Raw genomic sequence first — 7395 nt, forward strand, 5'->3', positions numbered from 1 at the left:
TGATTTGATCCTTGCCTCAAGGCTGAATTTTAATCAGCCTTTGTTACTCAAAGTAGTTTTTCTTCCAACCCTGCATGTTCTTGAATTTGTAGACTATAAATTGCTTTATCACAGTTTTCCAATGACTGTGATTAATGGTCATGAGAATATTAAGAGGTGCCCTCAAAATACCCTGGATTCCAGACATAGAGCTCCCTGTCCACATTCTATAGCAGCAACCAACTCCCTGTTATGAACAGGGGTCCATCTCAACCTGCTTGCTCAGCAGCAGGAGGAGTTTTAAATGGCTAGGAAGCAGTCTCAGCTTCTAAGTTAATGGAACTATGACTTTATTCCCTTGTGGAAAGTCTTCTTCCTTGGGACTTACCCGTTGCCATCAAGTCGATTCTGACTCATAGCGACCCTATAGGACAGAGTAAAACTACCCCATAGTGTTTCTAAGGAGGACCTGGTGGATTTGAACTGCTGACCTTTTGGTTAGCAGCCATAGCTCTTAACCAGTACGCCACCAGGGTTTCCATTCCTTGAGACTAGGACCCCTAAACCCTAACCGTCCAAGTTTGCATGGACAGGAAGTAAACATTTTGTGATTTTCCTGGTCAGGATAATATTATATGGAATATGATCATAAAGAATAGGCATCCTACAGGAGGAACATGATGCTAGCAGATGCTTTCAAGTTAGCAAAGGCAAATCTGGATCTGGATATTCCCAAGAAGACAAATTACTGTTCCTCCATGATGGAAGGGAGCCAAAGTAATCAACCTGTCACCAGACGGTGAGATGGTATACACCCCCTACCCCAGCAAGGAATGGTGCCATTCCAGGTACTCTGTGTTGATCTGATATTGGCAGATACGTCACTCATCATGAGTAGTAGCTGTGTTTGTATCAGCCACAAAGAGTGGAATTTTATATTGTTGCAACTGCTTACAGTCTTCATTGAGCATCACTGAACTGACTGGGTAGAGAGGCTACCTGACACCTAGAAGGTGAGTTGTCTCTTATTTATCTGATTGTTGAGAGCATCCTCCACAGAGGATGACCTCTATGGGGCTTTCATATGATATGCAAATATTATACTATGTGACCATTCCAAAACAGAACACCCGAATCCACTTCCAAATAGTATCTGTTTACTAATCTTATTTTTTTCAAACCATTAGCCAATACTCATTAGTCATGTAAATCTATACCTCAAGTTATTTTTCCTGCAAAACAAAGTAAGAAACCAAATATACTGCTCAAAATTTCATTCCATAGTCATCTATTTGGGCCATTTCTGAATGAGGTCATAATGCATTACATCCACTTCCATTCAATGCCAACCTATCATGCAGATCTATCAAAAAACCCTGCCTGCATTTTTTCCTCTTCAGACAACTGGTCATACTAATCATATGAAATTTTCCATAAGGTCACAGATATGAGTTGAGGAAAAGACAAAACAGAAAGAGTAAGTCTAGGAACATGCTCTTGTGATTTCTAAGTACCTTATGGACCAGCCTGGTTCTCAGACATGCCATTCCTATTTAGTAAGGAAATGCTGAGTCTTGAGCTCAGCCTTATGATTTGGTGTTTCAGATAACACCCAATATTATTACTGCTAGCTATCTAGGAGGTATTGCTTGATTTAAATAACTGAGAAATAATCTAGCATAGTGGACAGAAACTTTACTAGGATCACCATAGTACTAATTCACAGCCATTCACCCAGTTCCTAGAATTAAGCCAGTTCATGGACCCAGAGTCCATTAACTAAGGGAGATTCTGGGTTCCTTTGAAGAAGGATCCTACAAATCACCTCAAGTACATGCTCTAAATTTTCTTCCAAAGTTTCTGTAGAGGAACAATATCCATTTACCAGATTAACTTTGCACTGGGAATAGGTAAATACTCTGATCCTCCAGGACTTGTTAGATACTGGTTACTTGGAATATTACCATGGTCTGTTGGTAGGGAGTTGACTTTGGAAGTCAGGTGACAAGTGCAGTTTGAGGCCAAAGCTACCTCACTGTGGGTGTTGTAGGCCCATGGAAGCATCCTGTGATTATTTTCCCAGTTTCTGATTGCAGAATTGGAATATATATACTTAGTAACTGGCAGAATCCCCACATTGTCTCCCTATCACTACAGGAGAGGCTATCTGAGAAGTAAGAAACAGTGGAAGCCTTTACAATTCAGGGTGAAAGGGAGAAGTGGAAGAATTAGTGTTCACAGAGCCCAGTGAAAACTGGAACCATAGAGTAGGAATCAGGGACAGGGCACAAAGCAGGGAGTGAGCTGGGAAAAATATCCAGACATCCTTCTGTCCCTGCATTCCGATCTGCTGCATTGATGTCTGTCTCTAATTGTTGGTGTCCAACTGGAACAGCCAGTAATGGAGCCCGGCTTGAAGTAGTCTACAGGGTTTAGCTTAGCTCCCTGGTGACAGAAGGCAAAGTACTCTGGAGAATGGATGGGTTTGGGCAAAAGGAAAATAACAAGCAAAACTATCATAAGACTTTTGATCCCGACCATTGAAGAAAAAGCTTTAGGAAAGTGCTCTTTGGAAGAGTTGTTTTACTGGAAAAGGAAAGACTCACTAAATATGTGTTGTTAACATTAGTAATCAATGTGGAAAGAATCCTGAGAGAGGAAAAAATGCTTTATTTTTTAAACCAACTCAACAGTAATTAAATAGAAATGAACCAAGTTGTATTATGTTAGAGATAATATAATGTGAGGTTAGAGAACATATTTAGATCAAGTATTATAAAAATATGGATTGTAGTTAAGCACAGTGCTGTTTTCTTTCTACCAGAAATTTATTGAATAAAATTTATGTCAGATGCATGGGCAGCATATCTTTTGTATTAGCTTTATCCATTCATTGGGCCTGTAGATGATGTGTCTTACGTGAGTGTGTGCTGTGGGAGATTTTTAAAAAAAGTATTCCTAGGAGAGTTAACTACTTTATTCTGAATTTTGCACAATGTTTGGTGACTAATTTTCAAAAAAAGCTCTCCGTGTCTAATTTTCTCCTGCTTATTTGTATTTGTAAGGTTTTTAACGCATAAATGATTTACTTTAGACAGAAGCTAGAACAGAAGCTTGCCTACAATTATGTTTTGGCCAAAATTTTTATTTGAAAAATCTAGTATAAGTCTGTGCTTGTGTATAGTTACTTTCACTTCTTGGTTGGACTTGCCTAATAACTTTTAAATTAAACTTTTCTTGGTCTACTCTCTTATAGAAGAGAAAAAGTAACAACAAAAATAATACACCAAGGAAAAATTCTTGATTTTTTTCAAACACAGAGGAGTTACTTCTAGTTTATTTTTTAATTATAGCTGAATATCTCTTTCCTATTAAAGCCCTCAATTTTCTCTATATGTTATGTCTGTTTGTTATGCATGAACAAGCTCAAGATAGTAAAATTCTCAAAATAAAGCCATGGTTCTTTTTTTTAATTTTTATCTTCCCCAACACATTTTCTTGCTGCAGTGTTCAGAGATAGAGAAGTTAAAATGTCTGAGAGGTGTGCTTTCTCAGTAGATGGAGTGTAAGAACAGAATTGTTAACAAACATATCTATGTCTGTAAAACCACTTCAAAATTTAATTTATTTTGGCATAAATCATATAGGGATAATCTTAATATTCTTGTGGTTTATGAGGCAGGTAAAGGGGGATCATGGTGATACTTTGGTCAAGTGTAATCTCTGGGATTCTATATCAAACTAAAAATAAATGTGTTTCTAGCAAAGAAAACTCTTAAATGTATACCGTCATGGGATTCCATATTCAAACTGTGTATTGGGCAGAGACTGATTGAAATTAGGGCAACAGCTACACTTTGGTAAAAGTGTGGGTCCCAAGATGCCCAAACAATAAACCTGACAAAGTCTATAGAATAATCTGAAGAAGTCTGGTAGTTTACTATGAAGAATAGAGAAAACATTCCAGAGATTTCCCTTGAGTTTGACCAAAATTTCCTGGAGCACTGAGAAAACTCAGCATGTCTTTATCTCTTAGTTAAAAACATATGGGGTAAGAATGTTGAGAAAAGCTTCTGGTGACAGTGTGCATTGGAATGACAACTGGATTTGAGGTTAGAGGATCCAGATTTAAGTGAGGTTTTGCCCTTACCAGCTGTTACTAAGTCTTTGAGACTTATTTTCCTGTTTAATCTGCGGAACATAGCACCTATCTGACATTTTGTTCATTTTTGATGACAATTACAGATAATGTACTTAAAAAATATATACGTAGACACTACTTACATGCAAGTGCTATGTATTTTTGTTTGTAAATCTGGCAAAATAACGAAGGGTCACGTTTTACAGATGAAGAAATAGAGACTTGAGAGGTTAACAACGTTGTTTAGGACGGAAACAAGAAGTGAAAGTTGAAGCTCACCCAGAATCAGCTTTTCATAAAACTTTGCGAGACATGAGAGGATTATAGTGTTTTTCAAAACACGACTGGTGGAAGACCTGAATCAGAATATTTGGATATTTGATAAACACACACATTCATGAGCTTCACCCAAGACTAACTGAGTCAGAAACATGGGGAACGGGGCCAATTTTTTTACCAACTCCCAAGTGATTCATGTGCACTCTAATAATTGAAACTGCTCTTTTATACAGAATAATAAAACGAACTCACAGCATCTGGCTCTGATGACTGGATATTTATATGTCCTTGGATGTTGCATTGACAAGCTTGGTTTCTGTATCTTTAAAGGAAGGTTAAACCTTCCTGCCATTTACTAACCTGTGATGTCATGGGTAAAAAATGTGGAAATAAAGTATGCATATGAGGTATTATTACTACATTGTTGTTAGATGTCATCAAGTTGGTTCTGACACGTAAAAGCTTTATGTACAACAGAACAAAACACTGCCTGGTCTTGCACCATCCTCACAACTGTTGCTATGTTTGAGCCTACTGTTGCAGCCACTGTGTCAATCCATCTCATTAAGGGTCTTCCTCTTTACCAAGCTCGATGTCCTTCTCCAGGGACCAGTCCCTCTTGATAACATGTCCAAAGTACGTGAGATGAAGTCTTGCCAATCTCACTTCCATGGAATACTCTGGCTGTACTTATTCCAAGGCAGACTTGCTGGTTCTTCTGGCAGTCCATGGTTTCTTCAATATTCTTCACCAACATCATAATTCAAATGCACCAGTTCTTCGTCCATCTTCCTTATTTGTTGTCCAGCTTTTGCACGCATATGAGACAATTGAAAATATCACAGATGGGGTCAGGCACACTTTAGTCCTCAAAGAGACATCTTTGCTTTTCAACACTTTAAAGTGGTCTTTTGCAGCAGATTTGCCCAATACAATATATCGTTTGATTTCTTGACTGCTTCTTTCATGAGCATTGATTATGGATCCAAGGAAAACGAAAGCCTTGACAAATTGAATATTTTCTCCATTTATCATGATGTTACTTATTGGTCCAGTTGTGAGAATTTTTGTTTTCTTTATATTGAGGTGTAATCCATATGGAAGGATCTTCATCAGTAAGTGTTTCAAGTTCTCTTTGCTTTCAGCAAGCAAGGTTATTTCATCTGCATATCAAAGGTTGTTAATGAGTCCTCCTTCAATCTTGATGCTGTGTTCTTCTTCATACAGGCCAGCTTCTTGGATTATTTGCTCAGCATACAGATTGAATAGGTATGGTAAAACAATACAACCCTGACACACACTTTTCCTGATTTTAAAGCAGGCAGTATCCCCTTGTTCTGTTCGATTGATTGCCTCTTGGTCTATGTACAGGTTCTGCAAGAGCACAATCAAGTGTTCTGGAATTTCCATTATTCTCAATGTTATCCGTAATTTGTTGTGATCCACACAGTCGAATGCCTTTGCATAGTCAATAAAACACAGATAAACATCTTTCTGGTATTCTCCGCTTTCAGCCAAGACCAATCTGACATCAGCAATGATATGCCTCTTTCCATGTCCTCCTCTGAATCCAGCTTGAATTTCTGGCAGTTCCTTGTCAATGTACTGCTTCCAAATGTCTTGGCATAGTCGAGTGAGCACAGCTAGCACTGCATTCATTTGTTGAAACATCTCAACTGGTATTCCATCAATTCCTGAAGCATTGTTTTCCCCCAATGCCTTCAGTGCAGATTGACCTTCTTTCTTCAGTACTATCAGTTCTTGATCATAAGCTATCTCCTGAAATGGTTGAATGTCAACCAGTTATTTTTGGTACAGTGGCTGTGTATTCCTTCCATCTTCTTTTGATGCTTCCTGCAGTGTTCAATATTTTGGCCATAGAATCCTTCAAAATTGCAACTCGTAGCTTGAATTTTTTCTTCAGTTCTTTCAGCTTGAGAAATGCCAAATGTGTTCTTCCCTTTTGGTTTTCTAACTCCAGATCTTCGAGCATTTCATTATAATACTTGACTTTGTCTTCTGGAGCTGCCCTTTGATATCTGTTCAGCTCTTTTACTTCATCATTTCTTCCTTTTGCTTTAGCTACTCTACGTCGAAGAGCAAGTTTCAGAGTCTGTTCTGACATCCATTTTGATCTTTTCTTTCTTTCCTGTCTTTTTATGACCTTTTGCTTTCTTTATGTATGATGTCCTTGCTGCCATCACACAACTCATCTGGTCTTGGGTCATTAGTGTTCAATGCCTCAACTCTATTCTTGAAATGGTCTCCAAATTCAGGTGGAATATATTCAAGGCCGTGCTTTGGCTCTTGTGGACTTGTTTTAACGTTATCAACTTCAATTTGAGCTTGCATATGAGCTCTGTTCCGAAGTTGGCCCCTAGCCTTGTTCTGACTGATGATATTGAGCTTTTCCATCATCTGTTTCCACAGACCTATTTGATTTGATGTTTGTGTATTCCATCTGGAGAGGTCCATGTGTATATTTGACTTTTATGTTGATAAAAAAAAATATTTGCAATGAATAAATATTTGATCCTGAAAAATTCTATCATGCAATATCCCTCATTGTTTCTATCACCAAGGCCATATTTTCCAACTACTGATGCTTTTTGTTTCCAACTTTCCCATTCAAATCATCAGTAATTATCAATGCATCTTGATTGCATGTTTGATCAATTTCAGACTGCAGAAGTTGGTAAAAATCTCCTATTTCCTCATCTTTGGCTGGTGCATAAATTTGAATAATAGTTGTATTAACTGGTCTTCCTTGTATGTATATGGATATTATCTTATTACTGACAGCACTGTATTTCAAGATAGATCTTGAAATGTTCTTTTTGAAGAAGAACATGAGGTCATTCCTCTTCAGTTTGTCATTCCCAGCATAGTGGACCATAGGATTGTCTGATTTAAAATAGCTAATACTCATCCACTTCAGCTCATTAATGCCTAAGATACCAATCTTTATGTGTTCCATTTCATTTTTGACAACTCCA

Source organism: Trichechus manatus, unplaced genomic scaffold, assembly GCF_000243295.1.
Source record: "Trichechus manatus latirostris isolate Lorelei unplaced genomic scaffold, TriManLat1.0 scaffold00243, whole genome shotgun sequence".
NCBI lineage: Eukaryota > Metazoa > Chordata > Mammalia > Sirenia > Trichechidae > Trichechus > Trichechus manatus.